The 24,766-nt window shown below is 40.1% G+C and overlaps 1 protein-coding gene across 2 annotated transcripts in view; it reads left to right on the top strand.

Annotated features, from left to right (window-relative positions):
• The window catches only part of LOC149264472 (ATP-dependent Clp protease proteolytic subunit-related protein 3, chloroplastic-like), a 355,785-nt gene that overhangs the window by 23,240 nt on the left and 307,779 nt on the right, over window positions 1–24,766 (top strand). The gene's annotated exons all lie outside the window — the stretch shown is intronic.

Genomic DNA, 24,766 nt, shown 5'->3' with positions numbered 1-24,766 from the left:
TTTGGACCACTCTAACACAATTTTATGTTAATCCACATTAATATTTTAATTTCCCTAAGTTTAGACTTAGGGACTCCATTAAAAATATTAATTATTTTAATATCTCCTAAACTGTTTAGAATCTACCCAAACCCTTTCTGGGTATTGGAGATCTCATGTGCCCCGACCTCTCCACCAAATATCGTGGCTAGAGCACATACGATCCTACCACAAATCAACAATAGTCTTCCTCACCTAAGTTCTTTTCAAGTTCCTAAGTCTTATGTTGTAAGATATGGCTATCTTGATTCACTGAATGGGATGCATCAAGGCATCATAGAAGCATTGAAAGAAAGAGCTCGGGACATCATCTTAGAGAAGCATGAAAGATGGTTAGAATCTATGGAAGTCAAGAATATAGCTCTTGGGAATCTCAATTGGGAACATAAGTGGCAAGGTCATCTAGTACAAGGTTCATCATACATTTGTCAAAAGGAAACATTTGCTGATAGGGATACTTTAGATCCTCAAGATTCTTTGATGGAATCTTCATTGAAAGGTTCACCGATCATGAGGAAAAGCAAGTGTTTCATCAAGAATTCCAATCTTGTGGAATTCATGGGATGATGGTATGATGACATAAATGTGAAGCAGTTCAAGGGATTGAAGCTCTTTCAATCAAGGAAGCTGCTGCAGGAAGTCTGGATGACCCAAAGGAAAAATGAGGTATGTATGCTTACATTTGATATTGTGGAAGTCATGTCATATGGTTGTAGGTAACATGGATCAATGCTCTAGAGCATGATCAAAAGAAAGGATCTCCTCCCTCAAAGGAATGCAGGAATGCATGGGTCACACATTCACTAGATGAAATCAACATAATATGTTCTCATATGAAGTATGAGGTGATTGACTACAATTGAGGAACTTTGATTGGAAGCTCCTAGGAATGTAATGTGCAAAGAAAGACAATCAACATCCTAAAGACCAAGAAGATTTGACTAGGATATCTCCATGGAAGATATGAAGACTCTGACGAAGTCTGAAAAAGAAAGAGACCCCTGACAATATATATATATATATATCTTTGGGAGATGTGTCGATATGTATGCAGGATACTAATGCAAACTAGAAGATGTCATGATGAAAGACCATCACAAAAGTAATGCTGATTTTAATGTTCATTCCTTTATTTTTGAACAAATATCTGGATGGGTTTATGTAGGGCTGCCGAGGGAAGATCTATGGATATCTTCCACCACCGATGCACATGTAGTAGGATGAAATATCCTTAAGCAAACATGGCATGAAGAAAGCAACATGGCATAAAGGAAGGCTAGATATGGATGGATCAATTTCCGATGATGACATGGCTAACTCATGGATGAAAGTGACGGATGGTTGGTGCCCTATGTAGAAGTCCTAAACATGAAGACTCCTAGATAACGAATTGAAGTTCATGACATCACGAGGAGGAGTCCCTGTCCCATTATCTCCACCTGAGGAGATGCTATAGGTCCCTAATTAAGAGGGAGCCTAGAAACACGTTTCTTACTTGGAAGAAACTTGGAAATTCCTAAGCCAAGAGGGAGCTTAGGTACATTCCTTCTGTAGGAATGAGTACATTCCTTTATTGGAATAGCTATGCCCTCCCTAATTAAGAGGGGGAGATAGACACATCATTATTGTCTTCACTCGGGAAGACATAATGGAGGATTGGGTAAGCATCTGGCATCTGATGCTCTTTGAGGATGTATTAGGGCATCCAAGATAAGAGTAGTCGTTGAAAACAAATATTCTGTGAGGATTGGGAATCCAAGATAAGAATAGTCCTGGTGGAACACACCCTGAGACCTGGGTGGTGTGTGTTCCAAGAGAGACAATGATGAGTGTGTCTATACATCATTGGTCTCGTCAACATTGTGCTCGGATCTCGTGGAGAGATAGAGTTGTTAGTCAAAGCCTTCCAATGTGACAATGTTGGTTGATATGATGCTATACAATTGGGTTACCAATTCAATTCTTCTTATGAGAAATTCTTCAAATTGAGAATGACCAAGTACCATTATGAATACCTCCTTAGTGAAGAGGGAGTGTTGAAAAGTAACTAGGTTCGATCTTCATAATGACACGTGTAATTGTCATTTTATGTAATTGATGAAAAGAAAGAAAAATAAAATTATTATTATGCTTGTCTCATGGGTTTCATGAGCAAGGAATTTTATTTTAGTAATGGCTCCCATTGTGAGCCTTTAGAATTAAGTCATCTAGTCATAAAAGTCAAATTGAGTCTATGTCATGTATGAAGGACCCTTCTTGGGCATATTACACTTATGTAAGAGTCAATAGAAATGTCAAATAGCCCTCCAAGACAAGCACAAGGCATCCGAATTTTAGTTAGAGACGGATTTTTGGACAAGAGTTTAAGGGTGTGAAAATTCCACAATAGGAACCCCTACTGCAGCAAGTGATGATATTACTCCTATTTTTTAAATTCCTTCAAACGAATTACTTGCAGTTTCCTACGAAAAATATTGTAATACATACATGACAGCTTTCACTTAATTAAATATTATGTGGAAACAAGAGACTGAGCAAGAAAGAGAATACTACACCATAGGCACCGTTAATTTTGGATAAATGTCCTCAGAAAAATCCAATGCGAGAAAACTGGTGCAACAGATATGAGGGTTTATTATTATTAAGCAGTAGCAAATTCTGAATACATCTCTGAATACTTCTCGGGTTATTCAGTTACAGAGAGAAATACTGGCAGAAAGATTTGTGAGATTACCTCACACAATCACTGAGAAAATCCCAGCTGATCCAGATACTAAATGAAGTGCCACTGGCAGGCCCTACGCTGCCTCTGCGCAGTCCCTGCGTCAACCTCTCTAGGCACAATGTCACCCAGTCTGCTGATCGATTTGTCGCTCAGAATCTCTGCTCTTAGCCTCCTGGTCTCACACCCTGGCTCCTGGCTTCTGAAACTGACTCTCCCCAGCAAAATCTCAAACTCTCTCTCACCCTCTGCGTTGCCTTTGCATGGCCCTGCGTCAGCTTCTGCGTCTTGGCTACTGGATCACTCTCTGCCTCTCTCTGCTGATGATTCTCTGGTTGAGAAAATCTCTTTTCTCCGTATGCTATCCCTGCCCCTCAACTACAAGAAATCTCCTTGATCAAAACTTCCTCCTGAGAACTTCTCACCTTAGAAATTTGATCTCGTGATCTCTCGGTGTGTTTTCCAAATGACCCTCAAGCTTTCTTAAATAATCTTCTCGTTGACATTCAATGACCTAGATTAAAAACTAATCAATGGCTAAAATCATTTTAGCTTGATCCTTGTCTTTTTCTAGAAGTTACACCCACAATTAGATTAATACCCATTAATATTTTTAATTTCCTAAGTTTAGACTTAGGGTCCCATTAAAAAAATATTAATTATTTTAATAAAATCATTTCTGGGTGGAATTTCCCAGAACGCTTTCTGGGTTTTTTGGAATACATGTGCCCAAGCTTTCCTGCAAAATTTGAGGCCTAGAGCACATCCGATGCTACCCCAAATCAACACTCCCTCTTAGCGAGGAATGTGCTCTAGCAATATACGCTGCTGCATACTGCTTTGACTCTGAAGCATCGTCCTCTGCGCTGCTGATGTTTGACATGCAGTCCACCAACTATTGTGCTGTTGCTGCCTCTGTACAACTGCTGACACTGCCACTGCATCTGTCCTATAGCTCCCTCTCAAGTACTGCATCTGTGCTGTTCTTAGCACTACCACTGCCAACTGCTACTGCACTGCAAACTGTTCCTAATAGCAACGAAAAAAACATCCAAAATTACTGAGCTCACTGTGTTCAGTATGATACCACGTGAATGTTGGATCCTAACTACTGCTAGTCTCTGCACTGACCCTCTGAATATACTGCTCTGTTGTTGACCTCTGCTCTGTGCCATCTGCGCTGCTGTTAACTCTGCTCTGCGCTGCTTAGACTGTGGCGTTCCTAGCCATTGCAACTGTCTCCTTGACACTCCTCGACACCATCCGACACTAGTCCATCCTGCTACTATAAAACTGGGCTCTCGTAGCAAGGTATTGATCCAAGAAGTGGACTCCTCAAGGATCCTGCCCATCTGTAGCTCTTTCGAACTACAGCTCCAAATCAGCGCACCTCCCTCCTAGAGCTATCTTGGTTGTCATGGCGAACTCCTCTTCGATCTTCGCGGGTGTAGCCTTCAGATCATGTTTTTCATCCTTGTCCTTCTTCTTGAGAGGACACTGAGTAGCGTAGTGACCCATCCAATGTTGCACGAAGCGCCCCCCGGGTTCCAAGCCCTGAAGCGCGTCCCGTACGGAAGCGCCTAGGAAGCTTGGCCGGAAGCGTGCTTGTGAAATTCGGAAGTGCCGCTTCTGAATTTTTTGCCGCTTCCTGGAAATTCGGAAGCATGGTACGGAAGCGCCGCTTCTAGGCCTCCGAAGTGCACTTCGGACCTCGGAACCGTGGCGCTTCAGAGGAGGAAGCGTACGCTTCCGGAAGAGGCCGCGCGCAAGGCAAAAAATCATTTTTTTTTAATTTATGTTAACTTAGCATAAAGGGGGTGGGTTAGGGTGAGGTTAGAGTGAGGTTAAGGTGAGGAATGAAGAGAATAAAGCCCCCATTCATTCCTCATTTTCTCACTTTGAGTTTATGAGAGTTGGAGAAGAGAAGAGCGGAGAGGAGAAGAGAAGAGAGGAAAGGAGAGGAGAAGAGAGGAGAGCTTGGAGGAGTGATGGAGGAGGAGCTAGGAGAAAGAGGAGGAGCTTGGAGCAAGAGCTTGGAGGACTTCATCTACAAGAGCTAAAGAGGTAAGTTCAAACCCCAAACTCCCTTATTTTTTTGACAATTTTTTTTGTATTTTTCTCCTCCCTCTCCTACTCTTTCCCATTGTTTCTACTTGCTCCTTTACTTACAGGCTGTCCACCACCTATATCCATATTCCAAGATGGTGTTCTCTTGGCTTCTATGTATCATTCCACTCTTGATTTTAATGATGGCAAAGGGGAATCAGAATAGAAGGGAAGAAACACAAGAGGACAGTGGTCCCAATATGAGTGACCCAATGTATGATGAGGAGGAAGGGTTTGAAGAGGAAGGGGATGAACCTGAAGGGGACACTGAAACACAAGATGGGAAAGCTACATCAACACCCGTGTGGAATTATGTGACCAAACTTGATGGGGGAAAGGGTGGTGGATCTTACAAATTTGTGTGCCCTCATGGTTGTCATGGAGGAAAACCATATTGTGGTTCATATACCCGTCTGAGGAGGCATCTTTGTGGGGTGCTGGACAGTGATGAAAAAAAGGGTCCTGTGGAGGTACAAATTTGCCCAAACATTTCAACTGAAGAAAGAAGAAAATACATCCAAATAGATATGGCTGCACAACAAAAAAACAAGAAACAAAAAACTCATTCTGAATCAAGTGCAACCTCTAAATTTGGTAGCTGCTCATCTCCTCATGGTACTTCTGCAAGCTCTGGAGGTAGAAGAACAATAGGGGATTTCCGTAATGTTGCTGGGAGGGATGATGTGGATGGAAAGATAGTCCGTTTTCTTTGTGCTTGCGGTGTACCATTCAATGTGCTTCGCTCTCCCTATTGGCATGAAATGGTAAAGGCCATCAATGAAGCCCGAAAAGGATACAAGGCCCCCAACTATGAGAAAGCTAGAACAATGTTATTAGAAAGAGAAAAAGCTAAGGTTCAAAGAGCTTTGACACGTTTTACAAATGAGTGGGTAGATTCTGGGGTATCCATTGTATCAGATGGGTGGACAAATATTAGAAACCAACATTTGATAAATGTTCTTGGTGTTTCTTCTAGTGGTGTAGTATTTATTACATGTCATGACTCCTCCTCCATCAGTGCATCTGCACAAAACATTGTAGATCTCCTATTGCAATCAATCAAAGATGTTGGTCCGAATAATGTGGTTCAAGCGATCACAGATAATGCAGCAAATTGTAAGGCAGCAGGAAAAATTATTGAGCGTACTCATCCACACATCTTTTGGTCTGGGTGCCTGGTTCACACATTGAACCTTTTGATGCATGATATTGTGAAGCACAAAGAATGTGGGTGGATTACTGAGTTTTACAGGAGAGGGAAGCAAGTCATTAAATTCATCACAGGGCATACAAGGGTAAACTACTTCTATGGCACTTACTCCAAGTTGCAGTTGCTTAAAATTGCAAAGACAAGATTTGCTAGTTATTACCTCACCTTTAGGCGGCTAGTGAAGGTGAGACAAGCTTTAACTAATCTGGTGTGTGCTGAATCATGGGATGAAATTAACACTGACATAGATGGTGCTAATGCAGTCAAGGACACTGTTCTTGACAGTTACTTTTGGGCACAGGTTAAATATGTTTTGCAATTCACCAAACCAATTTATTACATGATCAAGTTTGCAGATTCAGATCGACCAGTAATTGGGGAGGTGTATGAGCAAATGGATAGCATGTTGGGGCAGATTAAAGACATTGTTGAGCCTAGAGATACCACTTTGTACAATTATATTCGTGTAGAGGTGGAAAACCGATGGGAAATGCTAAATGTTCCATTGCATGCATTAGCATATGTTTTGACACCTATGTACTATCATCCATCATGGCTTTCAACACTAGCACCTAGGGGGGGAAGCAGGAGAAAACCACACCAAGATCAAGAGGTTCATAGAAAATATATGGCTGCATTGAGTAAATTAATCCCTGATGAGGAGGAGGCTGCATTGGTATGGAGATAGGTGAGCAACCATACGCTTAACACTGGTCCATTTGGGAGCATGCATGTAATTAAAGATCGAGAGACTTTTTCTTCTCTTGAGTGGTGGAACATGCATGGAGGGGGTACTCCACTTCTACAGGTTTTGGCATTGCGGGTGCTATCACAGGTGGTAAACACTTCTTCTGCAGAGAGGTGTTGGAGCTCTTATTCTTTCATCCACAGTGTTAAAAGGAACAGGTTGAGTTTAGACCGCGTAGAGAGCTTGGTTTATGTTCATTACAGCTTGCGATTGTTGTCCCATTACTGTGAAGATGCAAAGTCTAATAAAGACCTGTTGATTTGGGACAAGAATCCAGAGGAGCCCAATTTAGAGGATGGAGTGTTGCGATTAGAACAATTAGAGGATGCTCTTATCCAGGTATGTCCATTGTGGTATGAATTTTCCAATTTTTCCTTATAAAGCATTTCTCTAATTCATGTTTTTAATTTTTTTGTTAACTAGTGTTTTTTTTTTCATGAATTTTTTGAGCGATTCCAGGATGATGATGATCGTGTTGATATGCCACCCCCACCCCCATCTGGTCCCTTGGTTCCTAGGTTCCATGGTTCAACACCAACAGCAGGGGGTTCTTCTTCATCAGTTTCAGTGCCACAACTTCCACAGGCACCATCTTCTTCATTGCCACCACGTGGAGGCCCGCCGCCATGTTCTCTTCGTGGTGGAAGGAGGAGAGATTAGTAGATATATTCACAATCTACTACTTTTTGTCATAGATTACTCATTAGACTTGTAGGCTTGTGAATTTGAATTTTGAACCTTTTTTGTCTTGGCGGTGACCAAGTGACATATTTTGTAAACATTATTATTTGAATTTTGGACATGACAAATGTTGACAGTTGCTCACTTGCTAGATAAATCATAATATTCTCTATGTTTTATGTTTTATAATATGCTTAAATGTTTTATGTTTTATAATATGCTTAAAAATTTGATGTATGTTTGTAATAGCTAGAATATAGATGATTGTTGTACATACTAGTAACTACAATGGAATCATGGATGCCATATCTATCTTGATTTATGCAAAAATATGTATGTTTTCATGTCTTCTACAATTAATTTGGTATTTGGGATGTTTGTTTTGAGTATAAATGCAAAAAAATATAAATATAAATATAAATATATATATATATATAACAGACGCTTCCGCGGAGGCTTCGCTTCCTAGATTTTTGGAAAATGACGCTTCTGCGTCCCCGCTTCCAAAAAATGTCCCCGCTTCGTGCAACATTGGACCCATCTCACCAAACCTGAAACACTTGATCTTCGAGACGTCCTTCATATGTCTCCACTGCTCCTGCTGTCCCTTCGATGCAAGGGCTGCATTATCCTCCTCCTCCTTGGGCTTCGACCCGCTGCTGCTGCCGCTTTTGTTAGGTTTGACCTTGACTAAGTCTCTCCTCAGCTCCTCTTGTTTTAGAGTTGCCCACTTCTCATCCCAATTCGGCAATGCTGCTTTGCCCAAGATACTCTGGACAAAGACTTGCCACTCATTTGAGATAGAATTGAGGGCCAGTCTAACCAACTCTGAATCCTGAGGTGTGTGACCTGCAACAGACAATTCATCGTGGGTTTCCTTCAACTTCGTGAGGAATGGATCTACATGCTCTCCCTTCTACATCTGAGCAGATCTCAACTTCTGCTCTAAGTTCATCTTCCGATGCTCCGAAGATCCCTGATATAACGTGGCCAAGGCATCCCACATCTCCTTAGCAGTCCCTATGTTAGCAACGTGACACACCACGTGATCCTTGAATCCATCCAGGATCATCCTTTTGGCCTTCGCCTTCTCTGCCTTGTACTTCTTCAGTGGATCTGGATCTATTGGTTCAACCACCATGCTGTCGACGTATGTCTTGAGGGTATGCTCATCTAGAAGGAATGACATTCTAGCCTTCTAGATGACATAGTTGGATGCTCTGTTCAACCTATCTTGATCCCTCAAGCCACTGGTTGCCATATCTGCCAAAAATGTCGAAAATCTCCTCTTTGCTTCTCACTACTATTGCTCAGCCAATGAGAAAACGAACTTCTCGGCAGGAAGTCTGCTGAGGAAAAGTTCCCTCAAAGTGCTTCTCTTCTCCCTTTTGATGTTTTTCAGCCCAACAATTTGCTTGTTGAAAAATTTGCGTCCCACCAGCTCTCCTCCCACTGAGGCTTCAACGCTGCTCCGTCTGCCCCGACAAAAAATCGATCTGGAAGCCCTCCTTTCCGTCGACTGCCTCGGAGAGAGACTGCCTCAAAATTTCAGCCCTCCAGCTAAGAACTGCGCAAACCCTCTGGGGTTTCGAATTGCTGCCTCCTGCAACTTTTCAATTTCCCTTTTCTGCTCATCACTTAATCTATCGGCTTTGCTCTTCTTGCTTCACCTGCAGCGTTGATACCATGTGAAAATTCCACAAATGGGACCCCTACAACAACAACTAATGATATTACTCCTATTTGTTAAATTCCTTTAAGCAAGTTAGTTGCAGTTTCCTGCGACAAATATTGTAATACATACACTTCAACCTTCACTGAATTAAATGTTATGCGGAAACAAGAGACTGAGTAAGAAAGAAAATACAACACCATAGACACTGTTATTTTTGGACAAATGTCCCTGGGAAAACCAAATGCGGGAAAACCGATGCAACGTATCTGAGGGTTTATTATTATTAAGCAGTAGCAAATTTTGAATGCATATTTGAACACCTCTCAGGTTATTCAGTTACAGAGAGAGAAATACTGGCAGAAATATTTGTGAGATCACCTCACACAATCACTGAGAAAATCCTGGCTGATTCGGAGACTGAATGAAGTGCCTTTGGTAGGGCCTACGCTACCTCTGTGTAGTCCTCACATAGTCCCTGCGTCACCCAGTTTGTTGATTGATTTGTCGCTTGAAGTCTCTGCTCTCAGCCTCCCAGTCTCACACCCCGGCGCTAAGCTTCTGAAACTGACTCTCCCCAGCAAAATCTCGAACTCTCTCACCCTCCGCGCTGCCTCTGCATGGCCCTTCATGACCTCTGCGTCAGCCTCTGCATTTGGGCTATTGGATCACTCTTTGCCTCTCTCTGCTGATGATTCTCCGGTTGAGAAAATCTCTCTCTGTGGATGCTATTCCCGCCCCTCAACTACAAGAAATCTCCTTGATTAGAACTTCCTCCCGAGAACTTCTCACTTCAGAAATTTGATCTCTTGATCTCTCGGTGTGTTTTCCAAATGACCTTAAAGCTTCCTTAAATAATCTTCTCGTTGACATTCAACGACCCAGATTAAAAGCTAATCAATGTCTAAGATCATTTTAGTTTGATCCTCGTCTTTTTCTAGAAGTTACACCCACAATTAGATTAATACCCATTAAAATTTTTAATTTCCTAAGTTTAGACTTAGGGTCCCATTAAACAATATTAATTATTTTAATAAAATCATTTTTGGCTGGAATTTCCCGAAACGCTTTGTGGGTTCTTTGGAATGCTTGTGCCCAAGCCTCCCTACAAAATTTGAGGCCTAGAGCACATCCGATGCTACCCCAAATCAACAAAGGGGTCTACAATTCAGATAAGTTACAGTGCGAAGATAAGACTACAGTAAGGGTGCAGTGCGAGGTAAGTACTGAAGTAGAAAGTGCGTAATCTAAAGCATAAGGCAACAGTGCAGTGCGAGATAAGGCAACAGATTAGTGCGAGGTGAAGCAACAATACAATGCGAGGTAAGGTAGTAGTACAAGTAGTGCAGGGGCAACAGAGCAGTGCAAAGGTAAGAAGGTAGGGGCAATAGTAAGGATAACAGTACAGTCCTCTAAGGTCCTCAAGGAAGCCAAAGTAAGGAATAGTTCTGAAGCAGTGAAGAGGAAACCGAATTCTAAAGGGTAGCCAAGAAAGAGGAAGAACAACAAGAAGAATCTTATCAAGGAGGTTTTGTGTCTTGGTCTTGGAAGGGCAAATAGGTCAAGGGTCTTGGTCTTGGTATTCGTCAGTTGGAATCTCTATAAGAAGAATTTGTGCGGGTTTTCCTCTCAAAGAGTGAGAGGTTTTAGCCATGGCTGACAATCTATATTTTGTGTCTGTTGTCTCTTTATGGTTTATGCATTGGTGGTTGTTTAATGAAGTAAAACACTAATAACCTAAGTAAAAGAAGATCCTAATCTAAAGAAGTAAAAGCACTCACAAGCAGTTACCAATAGAAGAGAAATTACCTAATATCGTTGCCCTAGATTTATCAACAACCAGAAAGTCAAAGATAGTCAATGCAACAGTCAAATTTGCCTCCTTGAGCTCGGTCGTCAAATTCAACCTTCCTCGTTGGTCAAATTCAGCCCAAAACAATCGACAAAACTGTAGTCAAAGTTAGTCAACTTGAAGTCAACCCTGTGGTCAAATAGGCCTGCGGTCAATGCAGGTCAAAGTCCTCCTTTTTCCTTCGTTTCTGTGCCCAAAAATGCGTTCCATTGAGACAAATGATCACTCTGAAAATCGAAGTCAAAGAATGCCTAGAAAGTCAAAATCAATTCTGGTCAAATTGCAGAAAATTATGAAATTTCCTGCCTTGTAATTTGCTCCAAAAATTCTAACTCCTTGTACCACACGTGTGAGAGAGAGAGAATGCCCAATGCTATACGAACCAATGAGAGAAGGAGAGAGAAGAATGTGTGAGTGATGATGATGCCAAATGAGGTGAGAGGGCACTTGTATTTATACAAGTCGTTGAGGGTGAAGAGACACGTCCATTGGGCTTCATGAGCCTACATGATGATGTGGTCGACTTGAACAATTTGCACGTGTGGGCATAAATTCAAAAACACACTTCTGCTTGTCCAAATTGGATGATCTTTATATCAATTTTGGTCGTCTCGAAAAGAGGAATTTAATGCAATCATCATCTCCATCAAATGCACTGTCCCAAGGTGGAATTTGGCCGTAGTTGCCAATTTGAACAGTCCCTCTCAACTAGGGAGAATTCCACCTGACTATCCATCCATCATCATCGATCATCATGCCATCCTGTGATTATGAACCATCTCTGTATTTCATCTCATCTCTGCACTACTGAACATTGATATGAATAATGAAGAAGAATTGATCAAGAGTGAGTCGCAAGACCTTATCACTCTCTGCTGACAAAAGTCAGTCTTGATCCTAGATCAAGTAGTTGTGGGGCACCATGCATCCTAGACATAGGGAGTACAATAGTACACGATGCGTCCATCGGTAGTGCTATGGTCCCTATCCACTTTTCCCAACTCATTAGCCAGATGATATGTACTTCCCACGAGTCCTGGACTACATGGATAGGATGTATTCCAGGGCATCAGCAGGAGAAGGTGAACCACTCATCCTACTCATATGCCATTGGAGAAGGTGAACCACTCATCCTATGCATATGTCAATCGTAAGGGAAGGTGAACCACTCACCCTACACACGTGTCATCAATCGTAGGGGAATGTGAACCACTCACCCTACACACATGTCAACCATCATGGGGTATCACAGGGGAAGATGAACCACTCACTCTTTACTTAGCGCACTAATAGGGGAAGGTGAACCACTCACCCTATGGTCGCTCATAACTCCAAGAAGCACCCCAAGCCCCCAGGAGTTCCTAGAGCTCAATGTCCAACTCAAGCAGGACCCTTTGGGAGGGTCTTTCCACGACTCCAAGTCTCTCTGGGAAGGCTAAGAATTTGACGTTCCCTAAGGGCTTCATGAGGATGTGTGCGACCTGCTCATCAGTCTTGATGTGTTGGAGCCTTATTGCTCCCTGTTGGTACCATATCCCGAATAAAGTGGTACCTGATATCAATGTGCTTGGAGCAGTCGTGGAACACAAGATTCTTTGAAAGACGAATCCCACTCTGGTTGTCGCAGTATATGATGGTGGTATCCAACACATGCTCAAATAGATTTCTAAAGAGCTTCCTCAACCAAATAGCTTCACTACAGGCCATACTAGCAGCCTAAATCACCAGGTTCGTGTTCGAGTTCGAGTTCGGCGATCATGAAATTTTGATTAAAGTTCGGCAACTAAAATTTTGTCGATAAAGTTCGACATAAAATTCGACATATAGAAATTCGAAAAAAAATGTATATATATATATTATATATATATATATATATATAATCAATTTAAAGTCAAATTCAAATAAATTTTTGGCTTAGCAAGAGAACAGAGGCTAGAAAATTTATTAAATTTTATAAATTATGTGTGATGATTGATCAATTTTGGTCATTTTCAAGCCTTTTAATGTTAATCTTTATTGTAATTATCCTCCAAATTATATGCTTCAGAATCTACAGGTGAATATATTGGCAATGCTTTCCAATAATTTCTCATATCTCAAGGCATATCTTGCTAAAGAACTATTCCTTACACTCCACAGTAAAATGTAGTAACAACACGGAAGAATAGGGCTATCATGGAGATGGTTGGTGGCTTGCTTCACTCCAAGAAAATGAAACTTCCATTTTGGGAATAGATTACTGTTTCCACAATCCATGTCATCAATAGAACATCTACTCGTCCTCTCACAAATATGACTCCATATGAGAAATGGTATGGCAGCAAACATCCTATTTCACATTTCAAAATTTCTGGATCTCCTGCATGGGCTTATGCTCCTAATGATAGACAAAACCCATCATCATCTCTAGACTCCTAGTACACTTTAATTGGTGAAAACGAAACTTTTCAGGGATACTGCCTTTAAGTTCCCACCACTCATAGAGTGGTTGAATATAGAGAGGCTATTTTAATAAGGTTTCTACTCATGAACAACCAAGATCTCTCTCGCCATCACTAAATTTGAAAACAAAAAAGAGGAGCTCTGTTGATATTTAGCTTTGTCAATCACTGAATTTATGATAAAACAATTTGTAAATGTACATGATGCAAAATCAAATGGAATAAGCTGAAAATTATTTTTGAGATTGTTGATGAGGCTTGTATAATGTATTTAAACTTTAAAGCATGTAGTTTATGCCACAGAAAATGGACACTAAAGTACAATAATTAACCATGACTAGAAACCCTTCAAAACCCTTTTGAAATTAATTGGGAAAGTGAGAAAGCTGAGAAGAGCCTTTTATTTGCTAATGAAGAAAGAGTATGACTTGTGCCAAGAGGAAAGCACATCTATGATCTGACAAAGCCTCCTATGGTAAATGGGGAATAGCAGCAAAATCAGAAGCAGAAAAAACCAAACAGTTGCCATAAAGGTAACTCTATTTCACATGCAAAAGACTGTTTCGTTTTGTTAAAAAGTTGAGCATTTTCAAAAGGATTGAGATAATAGTAGATAATAGTAAATAACCTTCAAAAGGATGCCAAGAACCTTTATCATTTATGACAGCAGGCAACTTTAATACCAAGTGCTGAAAACAGTGCTAAAATCACCACTCCTTTTCAGGTTAGATTGAAGCAAACAAACAATGGAAATAAATTTAAGCCTCTAATATGTTTTCAGACCTCTTTTTGTTTATGACAGTGAGCAGTAAACCATGAAGTGAGCCAATAATGGGAGCAATTCGTTCTTCAATATATCAAAATATAATTATATATAAACTCAAAAGTTTAAACTTTAAAGTAGCTTGGCAGTTTAGAAAATTGTTCATGCAAAAAGTAAACTAGAAATCTAAAACAGGAACACAAGTTTTATTCTTGATGTTCCTGTTGTCCACTTGTTATATCAAAAAGTTCTATGTCATCAAGAGCAGTATGAGTTGTGAATCCGCTAGATGCTTCAGCGCCAGATTCATTAGTGAATTCCCTGTCAGTGTTTATGTCACTATCAATGTACAAATCAGCGTCATCCATTGTTGCATTTGGAATAGGATCGATCCATGGAGTAGAGGAATTGGATGACTCTTTAGCCACATTCTTCAATGCCAACTGCAAGTTACTACGAACATAAACAAGATCTTCTAATCTTCCAGATAACAATCTATTTCTTTTTTTGGAATGAATGTGGGCAAAGGAACTCCAATTCCTTTCACACGCTGATGCACTTGTTCTCTGGCTTAAGATACGAATTGCAAAATTTTGCAATTCTGGTGCCCCTGAACCATAAAATTCCCACCATAGTGCTGGATCACTTTTGATCCTATCATACTTTGCTGATTGTGTTCCAAATAACCCTTCTTCTAACTTGTATGCCCTCAATTGACTTCTGATCAAACCTACAATATCTAGATCTGGATTTAGCTTCTCAATAGACTGGATAAGTCCATTCATGATTTCTTTATCCCTATGTCTTGGTAACCCAAACAATCTAGGGTCCAAATAGCATGCGGCTGCATGTAATGGACTATGCATCATCTTCCATCTATGATCAATTAAATCCCATATCTCCTTGTAATCAACGTCCACATTATTAAAAGCAGTTGCAATGGCCTCTTTGCAATGATCAATGCTTTCATAAACAAAACCCATACAAGGTTTGTCACCATCAACCATGCGGAGCACATTAACAATTGTGCCACAAATTTTTAAAACCTTGTTTGCATTTTCCCAAAAGCCATTATTGAGCACTATTTGTTCAACATTTTTCCCCTTAGTTTCTTTTGAGAGGGTAGATGTCTCCCACTCAGTGTTGCAAAAAACAGCTCTTAGGCTCGCTTTTTCCTCAACAACTCTTTTCAGAGTAATATAAAAAGTGGCAAACCTTGTATCACAAGGCCTCAACAACTCTTTTGATGCATTCTTCCTGTATATGCTCAAAGTGAGACAATGGTTGATGATGAAGTTTGAAATTGTTTTGGCTCTTCGAATTGTTTCATTGACCCAAGGAAATTTGGCTAAGTCATGCAACATTAAATCCAAGCAGTGAGCTGCACAAGGGGTCCAATAAATCTGATTATATTTTTCCATAATCAGCTTCCCTGCACCAACACAATTTGATGCATTATCTGTAACAACATGGACAACATTTTCCACCCCAACCTCTTGAATCGCTTCATCCAAAATTCCAAAAATAAATTCTGATGTCTTCACTCGATCCATTGCATTTATTGCCTTCAAGAAAAGTACCCCTTGAGGACAATAAACAAGCACATTGATCAATGGGCAATGACACAAATCTGACCAACCATCACTCAAAATTGTGCATCCTGTAAGCTTCCAAGACTCTTTAATATCAACCAACTTTCCTGTCACTCTGTCTTTTGCTCTCTTTAGCAAAGTTGTCCTTAAAGCTTCAGATCTGGGAGGAACATAGCCCTTCCCAAAATCAATGGCCTTTTTAATTACATTTTTAAAATATGGACTCCTCGCCACATTAAAGGGAATTGCACATGCATAAAAATATTCAGCAACAGCATCATCAACAGGTTTCTAGAATTGATTTAATGTTTTCGTTCCACCTGTTTTTGCTTGAGTAGAACTTGATCCACCAATGTTTGAAACTGAATTAATGGTGTTGGAGGAAGACATGGCAATCTCCCTCTCAATTCGCTGCCTCTTATTTACCCTTTTCTGCTTTTGCATCTGTGAATTGGAATGGTATTTCTGCACTGTGGCTTTTTGTTCATCGGTGATCTTAGTGTAGGCTTCAACACCACCTCCACTTCCATTGCTAATACCGAGAAGGTGATCCACTGCTCTAGTTAAATTGCCAGTGAAATTATGTCCACACAGCTGACATGAAAGATTAAAACCATTTTTTTGGACAAAATTCCAAGCTACAACAGTTGATTTTGGGGGTGCCATTGGAATTTGAAGGTTCTGAACCTTTGATTGTTGAAAACTGGTGAAATGTCTGCAATTTTTTTTTAAATTACATTTTCATTAGTTAGAAAAAGGAAAAGTGATTCAAAATAGTTTGCTGTAGCTTTTTATTTTCTTACATAGGCCATACACTTCTTTTTAGAAACACTGCATCACAGTTTTGTTTTACGTGACTTGGAAGTTCAATTGAAGCTTAATGAAAGTGTGTTTCAAATTGGACTGTCTTTTCAGAAACACTGCATCACAGTTTTGTTTTACGTGACTTCCAATTCCAAGCAAGTGGAAATAAGTTACAAGATTTATGTAAATATAAATGCTGCTGAAGGCAAGAAAAGAAACAAAACGAACAATTCAACTTCCATGACAATTAATTGCTCCCATTATTGGCTCACTTCATGGTTTACTGTTAGGATTTATATCTGTTTTAATTAAGGGCAGGTAAAAACAGGTGTCTTAATTCCATGACAATTAAGACAGATGTTGACCCTATCCTTGATTTTTGTAAATATCTTATTCAATGCATGGAAGGGGCGATTTAGGTTTCTTAGACACCATTGATTTCTTGTTTAAAGGAATAGACTTGCTTGACAGAGGTTGATTTGCATTGGAAGATATCAATTCTTTCATACTTGAAAAAATTTAGTCTTTCCCATTCTTAATCTGATCAACTGGCCATTAGAAGTGGCAATTGTGAACAACAAGAAGCAGGGTTGATTCAAGTTGTCTCATAGAAAGAATTGGTTTTTCATGAAGGAATCAAAAGGCAGCAAAATAATTGGTCCAGCATTTTGAGTTGATGTTGCAGAACTAATTAAACATACAATAACCAGATCTAGACTAGGGAATGAATGGTCTCCTAGCAAATTACCAGGCCTATACAGAAAGCTAGAAAATGAACTGTAGGTGTCTTCATAGCTGCTAGAGTAGAAGAGGTCTTGTTGCTCTGAAGAAGGGAGTGGACCTGGTTCAAAGATTCCACAGTGAGAAGTTGCCAGAAGATATCCCAGAGAGCTGCAAATTCCCGAGGAGTTTATAGCCTTGCTGGTCATAGACCATAGTAAGAAAATCTGTCAGATAATGACAAACTGGACTAAGGATACTTCTCCCACCAAACAATAGAGGCACCACTGAGTAGGCTTGGTTCAAATATTTAGAATGGTTGGTTCACTGGAGTTCTGGTAAGTGATCGAATTTGTTCTTCAAATCAAGGATAGAGACAGACAGTCAAAGAGGATTGAAGCTAGTTTGGAGTCTGATTGCTAATATTCATTCTCAAAGAAGATTTCAAGCAGAAGAGAGGATATGAAGTTGGTCTGGAGTCTGATGGCTATCTCTTTTTTCAACAGAAGATCAGTGATGGACAAAGGGAAGTAGTTTGTTATTGCGGTGAGGACTCACACATAGTAATCTTCTGTTTCTTTGAGCTTCTGTAGTTTGTCATTCTGATAAATTTATACAGAACTGAGCAATGCTTTATTTGTTGTGAGTCCTACCTGAACGTTGAACCCTGGTCCCTAAGTAGTGAGAGTGAGAGCTTGACGGTTGCGCAGCGACTTGCAAGAGTCCTCGTAGAGTCGGACCTCGGTCAAGAGATGCGTTGGCAGCTGTAGACTGGTCACTAAAGACGTCTTCTGAAATGAAACCCTCCGGCAGCTATAGACTGGACTGCAACTTGCAAGTTTGCAACAGAGTTTGGAGTCTGGACCACAATGAAACCCTTCGGTTGCAGGCAACAATGAAACCCTTTGAAGTTCGAGCAATGAAACAATGGAACAATGAACAATGAAACCCGACGAACAATGAAACCTGCAGGCTGCAGGCAAATTTGCTAAAACGCGCGAAAAAACGAACTTTTTCGAATCGGAAACGAATTTCATCGAAGCCTAAACGAATTTGTTTGGCAAAAAATTCGAATTCGCGATGAAATTCGAGTTTGCCATAAAATTCGGCGAACTCAAACGAATAAATTCGTTTTCGATTAAAATTCGCCGAATTTCGAACTTGTTCATTGAAATTTGCCAAATTTGGTGACTTAGCTAGTAGCAATGTATTTGGCCTTGGCGGTGCTTAGAGCAATCGATTTCTGCTTTCTATTCATCCAAGAAATTGAAGCAAACCCCAATGGGAAACAATATCTAGACGTTCTCTTACGATCTACCACACTGCTAGCCCAGTCAACATTAGTATATCCATGTAGCCTCAAATTCCCGACAATGTATCTCAGTCCATAGTTGATTGTGCCACGGAGATATCTCAAGAGATTCTTAGTAGCAATCCAATTTATGTGATGAGGCTCGACCATAAATTGACTCAACATATTCACAACGAAGCATATATTCGGTTGGGAGTTTACCAAGAACACCAGGGTCCCCACAAGTTGTTGATACTTTGAAGGGTTTGCCAATTCGGGCCCAACAACACCACATAGTTTCTTGAAGTTGAGTTCCATCAGAGTAGACAAATACTTGCAATCCACCATCCCACATCTCTCGAGCAACTTCACAATGTATTTTCCTCGAGAAAGGAAAATCTCACCTGGCTTTTGCTAGACCTCTAGGCTTAGGAAGTAGTGCATCAGACCTAGGTCCTTCATCTCGAACTCGGAAGCCAACTCCCTCTTGCATTGATAAATGAGAGGGTCTGCACTTGTCAGAAAGAGATCATCTACATAAAGGACCAAAATGAGAGGCATGTCCTTTTCAACCTTGAAGTATAGGTTAGGATCAACATCGCTCCTTATAAATCCCAACTTCATAAGATAGCTATCAATCCTTTCATACCAAGCCCTAGGGGCTTGCTTCAACCCATAGAGGGCTTTCTTTAACCTGCATACGTGTGTCCTTCGAACCCTTGAGGTTGTTCCAAGTAGACTTTCTCCATAAGTGAGCCATGCAAGAAAGCAGTCTTAATGTCCATTTGATGTAGGTTCCATCCTTGAGGCAACAAGAGCAATAATCGATCGGATAGTGGTATATTGGGCAACCGGTGCAAATATCTTGTCATATTCCACTCCTTCCTTTTGAGAGAAGCCTCGAGCAACGAACCTGGCCTTATATTTTTCAACACTCCCATCAACTCCATGTTTAATTTTGTATAGCCATTTTGAGGTGACTACAGACTTGTTTTTCGGTCCAAGCACAACATCCTAGACATCATTTTTCATGATAGATTCATATTCCTCATTCATCGCATCCTTGCAGACTTGGTGCTTTACAACTTCTTTGAACGTACATGGCTTAGATTGAACAATAATACTCATAGCAACTAAGTACCCTTGATACCTATTCGGCTTCTTGCTTTCACAGAATGTCCCTCTTGGAGCAATATGTTTTTCAGCATCTTTGAGAGTATCTTTGAGCCACAAAGGTCTTTTACTTGAGGTAGAGGGATCACCAGGAGGTGGATCAATGGGATCCATGGGGCATTCAACATCGGGCATAGGCTCATCCGTCAGAGGTTCATCTTGCTTTCCCAGCATCATCATCATTATCCTTTCTTGGAATGGGGAGATCTCTGGCCTTCCCAAGAGCAGTGTCTTCATTGAAGGTGACATCATGACCTACTTCCACATCTCTTTTTCCAGGCACATAGATTCTATATGCCTTTGAATTTTCATCGTAGCCCACAAATATACCTTTCTCCCCAAATGCTTCTAACTTGTTTCTTTTCTCTTTAAGCACATGAAAATACACGCGACAACCAAATATTCTAAAATGAGAAACATGAAGTTTCTTATCAGAGAAAACTTCTTTGGGTGTCTTGAAATCCAGTGCTTGATGCGAGCTCCTATTTTGAACATATACGACAACGTTTGCAGGTTCTCCGCATAAGAACTTTGGTAGACCTTGATCATGTAGCATGGCATAGGTGGCTTCCATGATTGTTTGATTCTTTCTTTCAACAACTCCATTTTGCTCAAGAGTGTATGGAATGGTTGTCTCCCTCTTAATGCCAACCTCTTTGCAAAAGTCATTGAATTCATTTGATTCTTATTCGGTTCCATTGTCGGTCCTTAATATTTTGATTTTCTTCCCTGTTTGATTTTCCACCAAGGCTTTGAAAGAATGAAGCCATTTGAACACTTCATCCTTCTTCTTCAAGAAATAGATCCATGTTTTGCGAGAAAATTCATCTACAAAATTTGCATAGTATAAGTATCCTCCCAATGATGTTACAAGCAACATACCAGATAGGTCAGAATGGACCAATTGAAGAATATCAATAGTTTGTCTTTTACTTGAAGAGAATGGTTCCCTTGTAAGTTTCCCAACTGCACAACCCTGACAAACTTGTGCATGATTCATGTTAACTTGGGTATACTTGTGACCATCATCCTTACCCCAGTTAAGGTTTTGTAATAAAGGTGAGCAAATCTCCGGTGCCATAATTCAAAATGAAGAGAAGTATTTCAAGTTAAAGCTCCCAAAGGACTTCCTCCAAATTGATAGAGACTTTCAAACTTAAATCCAAATGTAAATGCATCTTTAGGGTTTCTTTTCCAAATATGTTACCTATCCATCAATGAATGCTACCTTGAAGCCTTTATCTTCATCAATGAATGCTACCTTGAAGCCTTTATCTTCCATCACAAAAATAGACACTAGGTTCTTCTACAAATCGGGCACATACAATACTTCTTGTAGGTGAATAGTTTGACCTTGATTTAAGTGAAGAGTGACAATACCTATCCCTTTCACGGGGTAGGTGGCATTGTCTCCAAGTATGATCTCCAAATTAATCTTCTTTCCAACCAAATTTGAGAGGGCCTCCTTGTACCCAATGAAGTGCCTTGAGGCTCCACTATCAATCAACCAATGATCCAAAGTATCCGGAGGAGAGGCAGTAGATAGAGCGGAAATAAGATAAAATTCCTTTTGTTTTTCTACAACATTACTTTCTTCATACTTGGAATTTCTTGTCCTTTTGGGAGGTCGACCATTTCCATATCGAGCAGCGGGAGCATTCCTCTTTCCTTTATTGTTGAACATGTTGTTCCTTTGATTGCCATTGCCTTTGTAATTGTTGTTGTTGTCGTCATCCCTTGGAGTATCCTTCTTGTGAGGACACTCTCTAGCATAATGGCCAAACCTGTTGCAATTGTAGCACCTTCCTTTTCTTCCTTCTTTGAATCCCTGCTTGAATCCTTGACCTTGTCTTCTTGGACCAACATTATTCTTCCTCTTAGCATGAGTGGAGAAGGCAATGGGTTCATTTCCATTTGAGGGCTTGTCTCTCTCCATCATCCTTGTCTCTTCTTGAGTGCATCTAGCCAATAATTCATCGAAACTAGGAATCCTGTCATTGTTGAGAATGGTTGTGTTAAACACATCCCATGATCTTGGAAGACCTCCAAGTGCAATGAGAGTGAGCTCCCTGTCAGCAATAACTTCTCCAATAGATAGAAGGTCATTCTTGATTTGTGTGATCCTCATGAAGTAGGATTGGATAGACTCCCCTTTATCCATCTTGATGTCCTTCAACTTGTTCTTGAGAAAGAGGATTTGATTTGCATTGTTTACTTTGAACATCCCAACTAGCTTATCATACATCTCCTTAGATGTTCCCAAATCAGAAATATAGGCAACCAAATGCTTTTGAATGGAGTCTATGATAATTTTCTTAGCTTTGACCTCACCTTTCTTGTATTTAGTCTTTGCAGCAGCAGGTGCATTTGAAGGAGGCTCCACCACTCTTCCCTTCACATAGTCCATGGCATCATGCTCTTCCAAAGTCAAGTCCAAAGTCATCTTCCATGCATGATAGTCAAATTTGTCCTTGAGCTTATCCTCAGATTTGAAGTAAGATGTAGTAGCCATTAGTCCAATAGTCTTGTCCAACAGATCTCTCTTAGTGATTGCTTTTCTCTCTCTTGCTTGGGCTTTGTCTTCACCTGTGCTTTGATACCATGTTAATTTTAGTTAACAATGGTATGTTCTATGCTTAGCACAATTACTTCAATGTTCCTTTAGCAGCGCAATTTCAATTTAGTTTTCCAATATTAACCATTAATCACATAGACAGTAAAAGTAGATAGAACATGAAACAAAATGCAGAAAACAAGCCAAGACAAAAGGACACCAGATTTAACGGATGCCCCCAATGTGGGGAAACCCTTTGATCAATTCTTCTTATTATTATATCGAATGTTTAGTAGAGAGAGAATACAAAAGTAAAATTGACTTCCAAAGCCCTGTCAATTCTGCAGTCAACTGCAGTCAAACTCAGCCCTAACCAGAAAGTCAAAGATGGTCAACGCAACAGTCAAACTTGCCTCTTTGAGTTCAGTCAACCTCAGTCAAATTTGGCCCAAAACATTCAACTAAACTGCAGCCAAAGTTGGTCAACCTGAAGTCAGCCCTGCGGTCAACGCAGGTCAAAGTCCTCCTTTTGCCTCAGTTTTTGTGCCCAAAAATGCAGCCTGCTGAGACAGAAAATCACCCTGAAAATCGAAGTCAAAGGATGCCCAGAAAGTCAAAGTCAATGCTGGTCAAACTGCAGAAAAGTCTGAAATTTTTGGTCCTGTAATTTTGTCCAGAAATTCGTCCTCCTTTTGCCACACGTGTGAGAGAGAGAATGCCTAATGCTGTACGAACCAATGAGAGGAGAGAGAAGAATGTGTGAGTGATGATGATGCCAAATGAGGTGAGAGGGCACTTGTATTTATACAAGTCGTTGAGGGTGAAGAGACACGTCCATTAAGCTTCATGAGCGTACATGATGATGTGGCCGACCTGAACAATTTGCACATGTGTGGGCATAAATTCAAAAACACACTTATGCTTGTCCAAATTGGATGATCTTTATATCAATTTTGGTCATCTCGAAAAGAGGGATTTAATGCAATCATCATCTCCATCAAATGAGCTGTCCCAAGGTGGAATTTGGACCTAGTTTCCAATTTTAACAAAATCTCAACAGTATAAACGATATAGTAGGATCATGAAGAGACGAGACACAAATTTTACCCTGGGAAAACCCTCTTCTAGGGAAAAACCCAACATACCCAGGTCAAACCTGGTCAATTAGAGACAAATTCGGCCTCCTGCACTTTCCTCAGAAATTTCGGTCTGCTTCAGATTCATCCTTCAAGTCTGCCTCAGATTCGTCCTCTTATTCTCCCACGTGTGAAGAGAGACAATAGGAGATGGTCATCCGAATTGTGTTCTTTGGGGAGGAAGTCGAGTGCCTTTATATAGTAAATCAATGAGCCCGAATAAGTGTGTTAAAGAGTTAGGCCGACTTGGTTTTGGAGGCAAGAATAATTTGAATTTCAAAATTCATTTTCTCTCTCTTGAAGCCGACCTGAAAGTCACTTTCATATTTATACTTTTCTTTTATTTGGAGGGCTAAAACAAATTATGAAGGTCGACCATAGCTACAAAAATTCAACATTTAGCAACTAGATCATTTTATTGTTTTGAACTGTTTGGTCTTCATATTTGGGAGTGTAGATGGCCTATTTTGTAAACATAACTATTTAATCATGTTATTGTTGACAGTTGCTAGATAACTATTTCATTCCATAAGTTAATGGTCTACATTTTGGTATATGACTTAAAAATTTATATGTTTGTTTTTAATTGATCGAATCTAGATTCTAGATAATTGATGCTGGAATAATTAATCATTAATGTACTTTGGATGCCATTTCTATTTTCTATCTTGATATATGTACAAATAAACATGTTTTCATATAATCTGCAACTAATTTGGCATTCTGGACGATTTTTTTGAATATATATATAATGTATTATGGATGCCATTTCTGTCTTGATTTATGTACAAATAAGCATGTTTTCATATAATCTGCAACTAATTTGGCATTCTGGATGTTTTTTTGAATACACACACACATTATATATATATATATGTATTTAGAGAGAGAGAGAGAGAGAGAGAGAGAGAGAGAAGCTTCCAGGGTGCTTTGCTTCGGAGGATTTTTGGAAAATGATGCTTCTGATGCTTTGCTTATCAGAAAATGCTCCCACTTTGTGTAACATTGCCCTAGGGAGTGTGCCCTAGGGCATGTGGTGTATCTATGTTGGAGAAGAAAATGTTTGTAGAAATGGAAGAGTGCATCTAGGAATAGAGATTACCTGTTTGCTGGAGGAATGGGGCTGCATGGAGCTATTGGAGTAACCTGAAATGGATAGACAAATTGGCTAGGGCTGGGTGGGAGGGTTGAAAAAAGAGCTAGATTTGTTGAAAGCAGGCTTGTACTGATGCTCAGATACCAAATGATGAAGATGAAGGCCT

The sequence above is a fragment of the Pinus tabuliformis genome, chromosome 6, assembly GCF_031772625.1.
Source record: "Pinus tabuliformis cultivar Carrire ecotype Pingquan chromosome 6, CPIR1, whole genome shotgun sequence".
In the NCBI taxonomy this organism is placed as follows: domain Eukaryota; kingdom Viridiplantae; phylum Streptophyta; class Pinopsida; order Pinales; family Pinaceae; genus Pinus; species Pinus tabuliformis.
This window is presented reverse-complemented; position numbering and strand designations above follow the sequence as displayed.